This window comes from Aethalodelphis obliquidens, unplaced genomic scaffold (assembly GCF_003676395.1).
Source record: "Aethalodelphis obliquidens isolate GAN/ISIS:26980383/991018 unplaced genomic scaffold, ASM367639v1 scaffold5, whole genome shotgun sequence".
Lineage (NCBI taxonomy): Eukaryota > Metazoa > Chordata > Mammalia > Artiodactyla > Delphinidae > Aethalodelphis > Aethalodelphis obliquidens.
This window is the reverse complement of record NW_020837949.1, coordinates 72,982,202-72,998,637: the sequence shown is the minus strand read 5'-3', so window position 1 is coordinate 72,998,637 and position 16,436 is coordinate 72,982,202. Positions and strand designations below refer to the sequence as shown.

Here is a 16,436-nt window from a genome sequence, read left to right as displayed (position 1 = left end):
AGGAAAATTAAGATGGCAACAGATGTCTTCAGGCTAATACTAATATCTTGACAGTGAGGATCTAAGGGGATAGAGAATCAAGTCATGAGAGAGAAAAACACCAGGAGCTGAGAAGAATGTGGTTTGAGAATCCTTACAAATAAACTCAGTATTTTATTTAGGGATTACAGTTAAATAGTCAAATCCGGTTTCAAGATCATGTTCATGGTTGCCTCAAATATCGCTGAATGTCATAGAAAAATTTGCTTAACTAATCTTCTATTATTGGATAATTAGGCTATCTGTAAATTTTTTTTTCTTTTAAAAAGATTTTATTAAAGGCCTTTATAGAGCAACATCCAGACTCCAGATCCAGCGGCCAAGGAGACCCTATTATGCTGTGGGTACCGGCTGAGCATGGCAGGCGGCTCTGGCTTCCCACCCTTCTGTTCGGAGATGGGAGTGGTGGGCAGTATTTCATCTTTGGGTTCCACAATGCTCACGTGATCGGGCAGGGGCTTCTTAGGGCCAATCTTACCAGTTGGGTCCCAAGGCAGCACGATCTTTACCTTGATGCCCAGCATACCCTGTCTGAGCAGCACGTGGCACACGGCAGTATCAACATAGTAGTTAACAGGGTCCCCACTGTGGATCATCAGGCCATCCACAAACTTCATGGATTTAGCCCTTTGTCCTCGGAGTCTCCCCGACACCACGACCTTGCAGCCTTTGGCCCCACTCTCCATGATGAACCACAGCACACCATAGCAGGCCCTCCGCACAGCAAGGCCTCCTAGGAGTTTGTAACGCAGAGACTCTGCCTGGGCAATGGCACACAGACCTCTCGTGGCCACCTTTTCAGCATAAAGCTCTACACTGCCCTCAAGTAAGCCAAATCTCTTCTGAACCACAGCAGTCAATTCCCCGGATCCGCCGGCCCTTCTCACCAAGAACATTCTGTGTCCTGGTGGCCAAGATAATGATTTCTGTCCTGGTTGGTGTAACTCGGACCTCAACTCCAGAGTACCCATCTTCAGCCAGCTGCCGAGTGAGAAACTCATTCAGTTCAGCTTTGAACATGCCGTCAGCAACAAACTTCCTCTTCTTGGATATCTGCACCGCCATCTTGCTGCCACGCGCCACCGAAAGGAAAAGTTGTAAATTTTTATAGTAATATTTTATTTTTATACATCTATCTTTGAAGACTTCTCTCGGTTAAATTCCAAGATGTGAAATTACTGAGTCAACAGATACGTAGAGTTTAAAGACTCTGAAAAGGTATAGCAGAATCAGTGCTGGCATGATTGATGATGGAGTTTAGCTTGAGAAGAGAGAGGAGCAAAGCCCAGAGTCTGGGTTAACATCTGCCTTGGTTCAGACCTGCATCGTCTCCTGCCTAGATGAGTGCAATGGCACCTAAGTGGCGTCCCTGCCACCAATCTTGATGCCAGCGTGTTTTTTCTAACTGTGATATGATCTAACAAATCAGGTCATATGTCTTCATGGTAGAGCACACAAGCACCTGCATGATCTGACCCTGATTACTTGCCCAGGCCCAGATTCCTTCTTTCTCTAAGCATCTCACATCTGCAGTTTCTGCTGAGGCTGAGTCTAGCTACTTAAAGTCTCCTCAAGCGTTCCAAACCTGTCTAGGTCTCCATATGTCCTCACTTCTACTCCTCCTTTACTCTTACATCCTTTCTATGCACCCACAGATGGTCAACGCTACTTGTCTTTTAAGACCCCAGCATCACATCCAGGAAACTGTCCATTCATCTAAGTTCTGCAGCAGCCAGTACAAACCTCCACATGGCCCTTCCCACGTCCTCTTATCCTTGTTGGCTTAGTTAGTTTAGACTGTCTTCCCCGTTAGGTCAAGAGCACCTTGAATGAAGACTCTACTTTGTCTCTCCACCCCTAGTACTTAGCACAGTGCTTACCACATTGTAGGTACGGATAAGCAGCAAACCAACCAACAAACAAAATCAGGGAGAGTCATGTGAGCACAGGAGGAGGCCACATGGAGGCCATGACTAAAGACCTAAGTGTGGAGGATTTATAAGTGCAGGAAAGAGGTTGGAAAGTATTTGAGGATTGGATATTTTGAATTTCGGACATAGAGCAGCTCAGAAGGAGAGCAAGGAAAAAGGCAGCGTACCTTTTGAATTTGGGACATTTGAAGGGTCATTAGTGTGGATGTCAGAATTGTCAGAGGTAAAGACATGGAAAGGGATGGCCATGAGGAATTTAGGCTAAAGCTGGAAGTAGTGACAGGGACAGGATGGCAGACGTAACAAGGCTGGAGGTCCACTTATGAAATGCCAAGAGGGCACTACTGTGAATCAGCCAGTAGCCCAGGCATAAACAGAGCGTTTAGGCCATGCTGTTGCGTGTGAGACTCAATTCAAAAAGCGCCTGTACCCAGTAACCAAAAGAAGAGACGTGGGGGTCTTGGAACTCCAGCCTCATAGAGGCAAATGCTTTTATTTCACTTTCTTTCTCTCTAATTATAAACATCTGAGGGTAACTGGCATACAGAAAAACCTTATAAACACATGTTTACGTGTAGTGAACAATGATGCCTCACATCTGCAAAGCACTTTAAAGTTTGCAAAGCTCTTACCCAAAATCATCTCTTTGACCCTCAGAAGCCTTCTGCGAAGTACAGGACAAAACTTACTATCAACATTTTAGAAAAATGATTACCACTGTGAAATGGGGACAATGCTTATATATCTGAATAGCTGTGAAAATTAAGTAAAATCATGATGCGATAGAGCATGATCAAAAGCATGGAAAAAAACAATGTGATACACAGTCATGCCACAGGAGTACACACAAAGCTCAAAGAGGTTTAATGACTGATGCAAGATCACCCACATAATAAGTGACAGGCCCAAGCCTAGGACCACTGTGGTCCTAGAAGAACCCAGAGCTGGTTTTTCCTTAATCTAAGCAAGTACAGAGAACAAATGAGATCGTTGTCCCCTGAAGGTAGGGAGCTCATATGTCTATCACCCCAGCCCCTAACCCAGAACTTGGCACATAACAAGGGCTTTTTAACGGTTGCTGAAAGAACTGTAATTGGAGATTGAAATACTTGATATCCAAGAATTTCTGCTTTTCTCCACAACCCACTCCATCCCACCCCTTAAACCTATTACCTTTGCTTACCTCACCCATGGAGACCTCATTCTAAATTCAGATGTTGTTCTGGTGCCCAAAAGAACTCAGAATACATCTTGTCACAAAATGATGGAGATTCGGTGTTTAAATTAAAATTTTCTTAATCATCAGCACCACACAATCCTGTGTATCAAAAACATCATGCGTTAAATATTCTCTTTGGGCTATCCTGAGAATGAAACAGTTAAAAATATTTGTTAAGGACTTATTATGCCCTAGATAGTATATTCCTTTTCTATGAAAAAAATCTGAATTTTGATAAAAGTTGAAAAATATATTCTGAGAACTAAGTTGGGTATTTCCTACATTAAAAAGAAAGGAGAAAAAGACAGAACATTAAAGGAAGTCAGTTGGCAGTTTATTTCCCTTCTCTCCCTTGTCCTCAGAGATTTCCCCATAATCTCACAGCCTCAGAAATCTCTATGATACCCTATTTCAATGGTTTCAAACTGTGGTCCCTACACCAGTATCATCAGCATCAACTTGTTAGAAATGCAAAATCTCACTGCCCACAGCTGAATGAGAAAGTTTGCAGGTAGGACCAGCAATCTGTTTTAACACGCCCTCCAGGCTTAAATTTGAGAACGACTGCCCTGTCTAGAAGCACCAGCATGCCCTTTAATACTGGTCCATCACTGGCCTGAAACAACATGTGTGCTTGTCTAGGTCTCTGAGCAAAAGGGATGGCTGAGGAATAGCAACAATTAAGCTTACTGTGCTACAAAATTAAAGTACTACATTAATAGCAAGGATTATACCTTATGAATGAAACACTGTGCATAAACTGTAATAACTCTCAGTCACATGTCAGTGTAACAGTAATAAAAGCTACGTATTAATCCATTCTTAACTTACAGATTTTTCAACTTCTTTCGTTATGCAAAACTCATTTTATTTTTCTTCCTTTATGCATTTTTTAGGATCCCTTCCTCCATGCTTGTATGATTTTGTACAAATTCACATTATTAAAATATACCTAGGTCTTTCATGAACATCAAGGGGAATGAAATCTACGTGTACATTTTCCTACACCTTGGTGAGGTAAGAAGGAGAAATTGTGAAAACTTTCTCAAATCTTTAGTTAAATTCTATTATGGACTAATTTTCTCCTGGGGATTGCCAAGGAAAATGTACATGTTATTCATTCATTAAAATTCCTTCCAATGATCTAAATGGCGAATTCCCTACCTAGCTACAAGGGAAAATGAAATCTCCAAATTTGATCAAAGTTAATCAAAACAGAGGTGTGTGACTCATTCAAAAGACAAAGCATGCCTATTAAAAATGTTCCAAAAGAAGATACATGGATGAAGCTGCTGGAGGCCACTCTAACTTGTGTTATGATCACTTAAAAGGGATTTTAAATGACTATTTACATTAGTATTCAATCAAAGGTACCTTCCATGACAGCCCCTGAATTACACGGAATATTTATCTGGTGCCTGAAATTCAGAGCACCTACTTTCTTTCCAGGCAGCTGACTGCTGTATTGCATTTGACCTTTCATTTAACAGCAAGTCTATAATCATATTTTGTCACTTTTTAACAAACTATTTGTGAAAAGAAATAGAATGCAAGCCATAGATTAATAAATAAGAAATAATTGAAGGTAAGGACAACTGGATTATATTTGGTTTGGGCCTCTTGATTGGGTCACAGTTTTTTCTTTTAATGTTCAATGAAGCAAAATTATGCCTAGTAACTTTGTAACTCTTAATTCCTATTTCAAATGTATGGCTTTAAAAAGTTTTTAAACCAATAAGACTACATACTAAATATGGCTAATGTTTTAAAATTTAGTTTTTAAAAACTTTTCTTTTATATAGCTACTTTTTTTTTTTTTGCAGTACGTGGGCCTCTCACTGTTGTGGACTCTCCCGTTGCGGAGCACAGGCTCCGGACGCACAGGCTCAGCGGCCATGGCTCACGGGCCCAGCCGCTCCGCGGCATGTGGGATCTTCCTGGACCGGGGCACGAACCCTTGTCCCCTGCATCGGCAGGCGGACTCTCACCCACTGCACCACCGGGGAAGCCCTTTAGCTACTTTCTTACACCTAAATATCTGGTTTAACCTAAAGTAATTACTCATAAAATGACAATCAAGAAACTATCAGCATATATAGGAAAGTGGCACTTTCTTTAAATCCCCCAAAATAGTCTCAGGAAGAATAAGCTTCTTGATCAGTTTTGGCTGAAGTATCACAGAAGGAAGGAATTACTTCAACTTTTACCTCTGGTCTTTGAATACAGTAATGCTAAGTGACTATTATGTACAGCAAGTCAAACTATTTTTAAAGTTTCTCTGTACCCACAGGATTACGCAGCTTATGATTTTCTTCCTGTCAACCATCCTTAATGCTTACCTTCAACTCATCATAGAACGTTCTGTGCTAGGTAGATGTCTTTGTTTATAAGCCATGTCTGATTTGGTCTGGATATGGTGAACTTCTTGTTATAAATCAGAAGAGAGTTTTGAAAAGAAAACAAAAGCCCCAAACAAGTATATTCTATGATGTACTTGTAGGATAAGCAGTTTTAATTAAATCTAGTTTCTCCTCCCCATCTCCTGCTAAGATTTAATTTGTATTTTCAGGGCCAGACATACCCAGCAAAGCTCAACCAGACTGTAGAAATTACAAGATTCCAGTTGCTAGAGTCATTATATAGCATTAATATTCAGGTTACTGTTTTATTTACATGGTTTAGTTTTTCACTTGAACCTTTTTGAGAAAACTCTCTTTAAGTCTTACAAGTCACTACCTTTTCCATTTTACAATCATTTAGGCCCAAAACCTGAGAGTATGGCCATCCAACATTGAAAACAGGAGGAGGGATGGGAGTAGAAGGCCCAAATTAAATTACGGTTTTCTGGGACAACTGGAACTCAAACCTAGTTTGTCGAGCCGCCCATTAGTCAGTCAACACCAATCACCTGTATAGAAAGGGATTTCACCCATGAACGTGCCATACACAATCTCACCCTATGGAAAGCAGGTTAAAGTAACTTGACATTATGGCACTCCCTTCAGAGCACCTGTTTGGTAGAGTCCAAGAACAACAGCTATGAAAACATGAACCCCTATTTTGAATATCTTCACGCAGGAAGACCTAAAGCCACGTGAATTTAATCCCCTTTCCTAAATGTTAACAGCAGTGTAGAAATGGACGCTCTCATCCCTGTAATCAGTTGCACAGTGCACGAGGGCAGCAGTCTCTTGTGCCTCATCTGCGAGCTAATCTTTCATTTCATAGCAGATCTTTCCATATCAAACAACACAAATGACTTAATTTGCATGACAGGATTTGTAACGGGGCAAATCTAGTGTCAAAGTCGATTAAAGATTACACCAGAGAACTATCATAATCAGTCCTCTAATGAGCCTAAATAGTACATGTAAAGTCTCCCCTCTTTGCCATTCCAGTCATGTCTAAAAGGGAATGTGTTTCTTTTCATCGATGAACCAGTCTTTGGTTTGCACATTATGCCCTACGTTGAGCTAAAGTCATGTCAGTCTGGTTTCAGAGGGAGAGAAAGGGAAATAATAAAGCAAACATCACTTCACAAATGACATTGCTTGGTATAAGCCAACGTTTGAAGCCCTTAATTCTTCTAATCTGCAAAATAGTCAATGCTAATGGGTTTTTGCCTTTGTGAAAGCTGATGCATAGAAAGAAAAACTTTAATGAGCTGCCTGGGCCGTATGCTTACAGATACCTGTCAAATGTCTGTCATCTTAGCTATCGCTGAGGCATTATAAAGAAAGTAAGAAGGAAGGAACGACAGTATTTGTACAAGCATTTTCATGCTAAAATGGCACAATTTTCTTCCTGTCATAATTTCATTGTATCTGAAAGTCAGAAAAGCTTAACCCTTTCCCTAGCATGTCCTGGGTAGTTGTATCGTATAATCTTGGAGCGAGTGGTTTAAAAACAGTGATGTGATTTTGTAAACAGCATCTTCTGTTAAATTTGTTTCTGAAAATGGAATTACCTACATTTTAAAAAATGTGACAACAAACTGTTTGAATCAATTGCTTCACCCCAGGGAGATCAGGAGCTTATTAAATGCAAAACCTTCATAATGTGCGAGCCTGTCATTTGAATCAATCCTTTCTGTGCTCTTAATTTAATATTTCTTTGTATCTTTGTGTGCTTAATACACATACCAGGGCAATAAGGTCAACAAACTCCCCTAGTCTCACCTTCTCTTTTATTAAAAAAAAACAGGGAATGCAAATACATCTTATTATGCCAGCTTCTGCAAGCTCTGCTACAAGAAGGTCACGTTAGCCTTGTTTTCTGGGATTTATAATAACATAGTAATAAAAATGTAACGTGAGTTGAAATTTGGCAGGAGAGAAAAGTCTCAGTCCAGGTGTGACTTGTTTTCCCTCCTTCAAATTAAAAAGAAATGTAAGTGTATAGACATGCACATATGTGCGCACACGTGCGCGCACACACACACACACACGCACACACACGAGAACTTTTAAGTTTGGGGTCAAAGGGCTTAGAATTTTAAAGAAATGAGAATGGACTTTAACTCTCAGGATTCCTTGGTGGTTAGAGCGATCAGAGAAGTGCAGCATCCTCTGACTGTTCTTGTTTGCCACACCCCTCAGCCCCAAATTTTAAAAGGATGGAAAGAAAAGAAAATGAAGTGCTTTCAAGAGAGGGAGGAGCTCTTTCTAGTAGAGTATGGATGTGTTGAGGATACATTTTTGGTCTTCCTGCTGACTTACTGTGTACATTAGAAAAGCTTCCGTATTTTTACTTCCGTATACTTCCATAATCATATGTTAGGATAATCCTCAACACTTGTAATGAAACGATAGGGATAAAGTGAATATTTGTGAATCAAATAATGTCTGGTGTTTTACACCTATGAATTTTGTAAATAGCACTGACCTGTGATCTTGTATCTTTGCAGACACATATTTTGGCATATTAAAATAGTTATGGTACTCCAGATTGTCGACTGAACTCCAACTACCCTAAATAGTGTACAAATCCTCTACCGGCTTCCAGACACCAATGAGGATGCTTCTAATAAGATGGTCACTGGCGTTGGTCGTTTGTGACTAGGGGTGTCTAGGAGGCTCGTGCACTCTGAATGCCAAGCCCTTCCAAGAAGACACGTCAAGGTTCAGCAAAGCAGAACTTCTTCAATTTGCCTCAAAGTGCTGTAACACCAGGGCTTTGACTCACTTGCCTTCCTTCCCCTGTTACAAGCTAAAGAGACCAACTTGAATGAGCCCATTCGGCTGTATTGTTTCCCCCCAAATGACTGTGACTTGAGGAAGTATTAAATATTGACGCCGCAGGTAAAACCTAAGGGCCCTAATCGGTTCTCCAGCCTCCTGCTTCCTTTTCCCAGAGTATAATAAGTCAAGACAAACTCAAGTAGAGGGTAAATTTTTATCAAGGGGCACTAAACTTTCAAATTAGATAAACCAAGCCAAAAGCATTAGAATATGGATGGCTCTAGCATTCAGTGCCTAGATGTGGCCAAAAACTGGGTCTCCAATTAGACAGATTAGACGGCTCTTAAGGCCAGGTTTATTGAAAAGAAATTAGGCCAACTTTAATTTGGAAGTGAATTGTTTTAACATCCTTTGGTAGAGATGTTCAGCTCTTTGAAAAGAAACAAATTCACTTCACCAATATAAAAAGCGTCCTCCTTGGGCCTTATTCTGATTTGCAAACAAGTATACCTCTCCAGCGAAAAGTGAACAGCAGACCCAATGTCTGTGGCTGTAGGGTCTTTATCTAACAAACATTTATGGTAGGCCCTCAGTTCGCCAGGCCCTGAGCCATAGGATCATTCTTTGTGACAGAACCCACCACTACAGCACTAACAGGTAAGTGTCCCTCAAAGTTGCAAGCTCTCTTTTTTAAGCAATCCAGCCTCTCTATAAAAGACATGTTTTACCTACGAAGCCTCATTTATTGAGTTAAATATAAAAATCTATTAAAGAGGTCAGACGTCTAGAATCGTTTCTACGTTGCTGCTGTTGTTATTGCTTTGTCTTGTTCTTAATTCAAAAGATAAATTAGAAGCCTGGATCTGCTTCCATGCCACTCCCCATCCCATGGTACATGTTCAAGCCCACATACTTTATCTGGAAATGTACACGCATTAATCACTCTCTCCTTAAATTTCAACCTGCTATTTATCAAGAGGCCCCCAGCTTCCCTCCGTGACCATTGTGTCTGAGCGCTGGATCCTTTACACCATGCAGAAAAGAGAACTCCCAGACAGTAACATGCAAACTTTAATAACATACATTAGTCATACATGTATGGTTTTGACTCAGATTTCAACTGCTCTCCAGTATGAATAATTCAACGCCCCTGCCCAATTGTTCCTGTAAGGATACGATATGAATTAAAAGCCTATAAGCCATGTTACTAAACAATGCTCTGCATTTTCCCGCAGCAGTTGTGTGCAGATAGAGACATGGCCATTTGTATTTCAGAGTTCATTTTTCCTGCAGTCCTAAACTCTCCTTCCCCTTGAACACTGCTTCTGTGACCCAGTTGCTATACCTCTGATCCGCTGCACCCCAGTGGCTGTCACAAGTCTCCCTCCTTCCCAGGAGTTGAACACACAATAGAGAAAAGGCCCTGGCTGGGAGGTTCAGCCGCCATTAACCCCTACCAGCTGTGCCTGTGGGGAGCCTTCTGGCCTGAATGTCCTTTCTCTGCGGCCGCCTTCATGCCACTAATCTAACCATTGTTAAGGAGGAATGCTGACAGGAGAAAAGAAATTTTTCTTGTGTCCATGCAAGTGTGTGTATCCATGTGTAAGTGAAGGAAGAGTGAAGGCTAATTTCTATAGTTGGCATGAATGGAGGGATTGGGAAAAAAACCTAGTTAAAATGTGTTTACTTGCTTAAAAGGCTCAGTCAATTTAAATAATTTCACTAGTGTGCTCTATTTTTTTTAGGGAGGGGGGAAGAAACTAGTTACTATTATAATTTTCGTTAAATCCTCTGAGATGTTTGGGCATGTTTAAGACTTTTCAAATTCACTGCTGGCAGAGAAAAATTGAATTGAATTTCTTAAAAATACAGGCATAAAGTTACAGACACAGAATTACTCACTTCTAATGGACCTTAAAAAATTCAAGAAAGAGAACTGGTTATACGAGTCACATTTCCTTCAGAAAAACCATTCACATTTAATGCTTAGGAAAGTCTTAAAAAATCTTTTAGGATTGAAATGGGAAAGGGTTTAAGTTTATCAACCACTTTCAGAACGAGCAATAAATCTAAAAAGAGGCACTGTATTTTTAAAAAAACAAATTTTACTTTCAAGGAACTTTCAAGTTCAATAAGGGAACATGATTTTCTCTTTAGTTTTAAAGAAGACATATTCAGACAGAACAGGAGAGACTACCTGAAGTAGTAACTTTGTGAACTTAGAAAGCCAGGCAGGTGACAATGATGACCACAATTCTAATTACACTGCCAAGCAAACAACCTACCTATTTGAAAAGTTTACATAATTTCTACCTTTGAGGCTTTCATTTGCTTTTTCAAAAGCACTGGCATTGAAGAGAAACTATTCTTAAATTTAATGCTCCATGTTATCATTTGGTAAAGTTCTGTAAAACACAACAGTTGGCCTATTTCAAATCAAATTAAGAATAATTCATGTAGAAATGTATTTTCTGGGCAATTAGACTGTATCGTAGTAGGGCAAATGTCTAATATAATAACACTCTACTTTGCATCTGTTCCTATGTCTAGACTGCTGCAATTACTGGTCCTCACAATACCAGCAGCAAGATAATGCTCTACTCACAGGTTTTAGCCATTAAAATTCAGCATTATCTTTCTTTGCCCCTTTATTACCTCAATCATTGGATTGTGATAAAATAGATTTAATGAAGTTATACTTTTCTAAATTTGCATGCATATATTTACATAAACGGTGACTGCAATATCAGGTACATTGTTTTCCAAAACATTAGAGGTAAATACCCTGGCATGCATCTCATTAAGGTACAGTGTGCTTGTTAAACCAAAACAACAACAGCAACAACAGAACAGAAGAGCCCAGCTCTTAGAACACTGTGCCTATCTCATAGCCACGTTTTAGCCTCTTCCATTTGCCATGAAGGAAATTATCCTAAAGAGGAAATGAATGTGATAGCACGTGAACTGATGGAATAGATGAGAATAACAATGTAGTTTTGATTCCATTCACTGGCTTAACCATTCAATCAACCATTCAACAAATATTTATTGGGTTTCTCCAATATGCAAGACACAGTGCCAGGTTGTTTGGGAGGCACAAAAATGAATCCTACACACAGTCTTCACACAAGAAGTTTCCTATCTAATATGACAATTGCTGTGTTATATAAATAACTATCATTAAATAGAAATGTAATAATGCTATCTGTGGGTGCTCAGTTAAGTCATGGTAAAAAACGTCAAATCCTACCATCCCCCCAACTCTCATGGCTATTACAGTGCTAATTTTCCAGCTCTACCCCATCCGTATTTACATCAGAAGTTCTCATAGGCAAAAGAACATAAATCCAGTTAAATGTAACTGAGAGAAATTATCCTTAAGATTTCTCCAAATTATGTCAGCTATTTGGATATGAACTATGTTCCCAGACTCTCTTATTTTTTGAAGTGTTTAGAGAAAGCTTATTAGTGCTTAGAACACCTTATAGCAGAAACATCATTGAAGGATATCAGTATGTGTACTGCTTAGCAAATGCCAAAGGACTTGCATGTTGGGATGCTAATCTCTAGGTATTAAACCCCCTTTCTCTCTTGTCTAAGAGCTACAACAAGAACAAACAAGTGATTTCAACATCTAGGGGATTTGCGCCAATCCAGTTCACCCCACTATATAAAAATACACTGATTTAATCCTAAATATAGTAAGACTAATAAGGCTTTGTTTCAGAAACTCTCTTTGCCTCCATAGATAAATAGCCAGAGGAGAAATCCATATTCTTCAGAAATTTGGTTAATATAACAAAAAGAAAGGAAGTAAAGTTGTTTTAACTTTTGCTGATACAAAAGGGCACATTGGTCCTATACTTTCTAGGTAATAAAAAAGTCCTGGGGCTTCCCTGGTGGCACAGTGGTTGAGAATCTGCCTGCTAATGCAGGGGACACGGGTTCGAGCCCTGGTCTGGGAGGATCCCATATGCCACGGAGCAACTAGGCCCATGAGCCACAACTACTGAGCCTGCGCGTCTGGAGCCTGTACTCCGCAACGAGAGGCCGCGATAGTGAGAGGCCCGCGCACCGCGATGAACAGCGGCCCCCGCTTGCCACAACTAGAGAAAGCCCTCGCACAGAAACGAAGACCCAACACAGCAAAAATAAATAAATTAATTAATAAACTCCTACCCCCAACATCTAAAAAAAAAAAAAAGTCCTGAGTTTTGTTTTAGCTGGTTAACAGAAATTAAAAATAGAATAAAAGAGCAACATTTCAAAATCAATATGATGGCTCCAGACAGGAGAAAAGTGACTAATGCCCATGGTATCTCTGTGCCCCCTGAATAAAGGCAAATTTGATCTAATTATGACACCAACTACAACAAAAAGTCCTAATGTTTTCCCCATAGTCTGGAAAATAATTTAGACTCATGACCTAAACATGCTTTCCAGCCTTATCTCCTTCTACCCATCCCTACACCTTAACCTCCACTCAATGGTCCTACCCCCTTTGTAAGAGTCAGCTGTGGGCTTCCTGCCTCTGTTCCTCTTCCTCACCCACCCTATCCTATCCACCCTTCCTTTCCCCAACTCTGCCTATGGAAATCCCACTCATCCCTCAAGGACCATATCAAATAAACTTTCCTCTGATTCCTCCCAACCACGTTTACTCATTCTGTAAACTTTCATGGCCTTTTATAGAGGGCAGTTTGCCAGACTCTAACAAAACCTTTCCAAATGCCATAACTAACAGCAATTTCACTTCAAAACTCTATCCACAAAAATACACCTGTGCGTAAAGGAATGTCCATGGATGTTCACTGAAGCACTGTTAGTACTTGCAAAAAATAGAAACGATGGAAATGCTCATCGAGAGAAATATCTGAACAAATTATGTTGCAGCTATGTATTAGAATATTTACAACCAATAGAAAGAACTAAGTAGATTGTTGTATAGTGTCAAGAAAAGAATGTCAGCATATAAATATGGCAGAAGTAAAAAGGAAACTGCAGAATATTGAGTATAAACTCATTTTTATGGAAGGAAGGAAGGAAAGAAGGAAGGGAGAGAAAGGCTATTTAAGTGTATATGAGCATGTTTGTAAATGTTTAGAAAAATTTAAAAATAGACATTAAAATGAATAATGGTGTTTATCGTGAAAGACGATAATGGGATAGGATAAAGGGTATTTAATTTTTTAATATTTTGGATTTTGAGTGTTGCCAACAAATTTGCATTGCTTTTTTAATTATTAAAAAAAAGTGAAATTTCCCTCTACTGAACTCTACCATTTTTCACACTTATTGTAGCTCAGGTATGAATATTTCTGCATCTTCTATAAGACTGTAAAGCTTTCAGGAAAAGGAAACATGACTTGTTCATTTTTGCAAGGCCCGCTGTATCTTTCACAGTTGTTCTTTGTGAAGGATGTGGAGTTATTTATTGGATTGAAATGAGGCCCGTGAGTATCCTTTCGACTGTGCTTGGAAATTCCTCCAGGGTGTCATCTACATCAAGGACAAGGCCTAAATAAACCCAAGAGTAAAAAACAGCTTCTTCCAGGAGCAACAGGAACAGCGGAAAAGAGGGATGACAAACACCGATCCAATTTCCCTCTCTGTCCCGGCAGATACACATTTCCATCCCACCTTTCTCAAACCTGGATATATGTACAAGATACGAATGTGTGAGAGAACAAGAAAATGAAAAGGAAATAGAAAATTTGTTTTTAAAAAGACTACCCAGGAGGCTTTTATCAAAAAGGCAAGAGAGAACAAGTGTTGGTGGGGGGTTTGGAGAAAACAGAACACGTGTACACTGTCGATGGGAACGCAAACTGGTACAGGCCAACTTATAGAAAACAGTAAGGGAGGTTCCTCAAAAAATTAAAAATAAAACTACCATATGATCCAGCCATCACACTTTGGGTATATAGCCAAAAGAAATGAAATCAGTATCTCAAAGATATCTGCGTTCCCATGTTCATTGCAGCATTATTCACAACAGCCAAGATATGGACACACCTGAATGTCTGTCAATGAATGAACAGATTAAAAAAATATACGTTTTATATATATATATATATATATATATATACACACACACACACACACACACACACACAAGGAAATATTATTTAGCCATAAAAAGAAGGAAATTCTGCCATTTTCAACTACATAGATAAAGTTGGAGGACATTATGCTACATAAAATAAACCAGACACAGAAAGACAATCTCACTTATATGTAAAATCTGAAAAAGTAGAACTCGTAGAAGCAGAGAGTAGAACAGTGGTTGCCAAAGACTGAGGGGTGGAGGAATTAGGGAGACGTGGGTCTAAGGGTACAAATTTTTTGTTTTAAGATGAATAAGTTCTGAGGATCTAATGTACAGCATGATGACTATAGTTAATAAAACTGTAATGTATACTTGAAATTGCTAAGAAAGTAGATCTTTAGTGTTCTCACAACACACATATACACATACAAATGGTGATGGATAAAGTGATGGATGTATTAATTAGCTTGATTGTGGTAACCAGCCTCCAGTTCCCCTCTCTCCATGCCTTTATTTCTTCTGAAGCTCAGAGAGCCTTAAAACCTGATTAAGTTAAGGGCCATGGGAACTTGGGTTCAGACCTCAGAGCTGCTTCTTTGGCCCTAAAACAACTCAAACTCAGTGACCTGGACTCAGGTCAGGACTTGTGGCTCAAGACTGCTGTCAGTGATAATTCTGTACATTCTCGGTAACGAGACTATGACAGTTGCCCAGGAACCACCTTGAAAGCAGTGGCTCCATGGGAAAATTCATTCTGAGTCTTAAGCAACTGATCTAGAAGTGGTCTTTGAGAAGAGAAGACACTTATAAGGGTGGGCCCCCCTGCATAGGCGCTAATACTGTTTAAGAGTGCTGCTAATTTAACAAATTTGACCTGCAGAACATTATCAGAAACCTCAATATGCCATAAAACTTACATAAATTCATTCATTCATTCATTCCAAATATTATTGAGCACATGCTGTATGCCAGACACATTTCAGGCACTGAGGTAGAGAAAGCTACCCTTGTGCAGCTTCTAGTCTACTGGGGGAGTGAGATGAGCAATGCCTGCTTGAACCAGGAGCCTGGAGAAGACACTGATCAGGGACTGGTAATGGTGAGAAAGAGCTACCTCCAGGGAGTGCTCAGGACAGGCATCTCCAAGTAAAGGTGCCATTGGAGGTAAGACCTGAATGATGAGAAACCATGGGAAGATCTGGGAAAAGTATACTCTAGGCAAAGGGCTAGATCTTAAGGAAGAACAAGCCAGATATGTCCAAGCCATACGCTGACCAAATTCTTTTAAGAATCAAAACTCATAATTCATTACTTTCTTACTAAAAATGCTATTCTACTTTTCCCCTTGTCACCGGATATTATTTCTGCGATTGAGAAAGCAAGAAAGAGACAAGATAAGGAGATGGTATCAATCAGCACACTGTTTTCCTCCTTGAAAAATTATTGTAATTTTCTATACAGGTGGTACAAAGGAATGTTGATTGGCTTATTGAGAAAATAACTAAAGCTAAGCAGTACGGGACTTTTCTGATATTTTTATTCAGATGCAAAATGTCTAGCTAGGCCATTCACTATCTCTGATAATAATCTGAAAATATTTAAATGTGGGTTTGTTTGTGTTTTTGCCCCTAAAGATAAAAAGATACTAACTTATACTTCTACTGAGGATTTACAAATGTCAGTAGATAAATTTTTAAAGGCATACTAAGGATACACATTTGAGCAATAATTCTAATTAACACAACCCCACTCTGTCCCAAAAGAAGGGTATCGGCTGAAAATGACAAACCACAGACTCCAATGGGACACAAATGTGGAGGCGGGGTGGTATGGTGAAGCCTCTGCTTTTGTTGGTGTGTACCTAATTCACAGCTCTCCAGGGTTTCACAATCTCAACTTATTCAGTAGTGGAAAGATGGAAGGACTTGTTCTGGCCATGCCTCGGGAACTCTTTGTGAAACCTGAGGTATGCCCCTTACCTTCTCAGCCCTTCCCTAGCTTCATGCGAAAAACAAGAC

General features: G+C 39.7%; 1 pseudogene; it reads right to left on the bottom strand.

The window, feature by feature from the left end:
- Nucleotides 1–288: 288 nt before the first annotated feature.
- LOC113618457 (40S ribosomal protein S3 pseudogene) lies at nt 289–1,128 on the bottom strand (annotated as a pseudogene).
- Nucleotides 1,129–16,436: the final 15,308 nt, after the last annotated feature.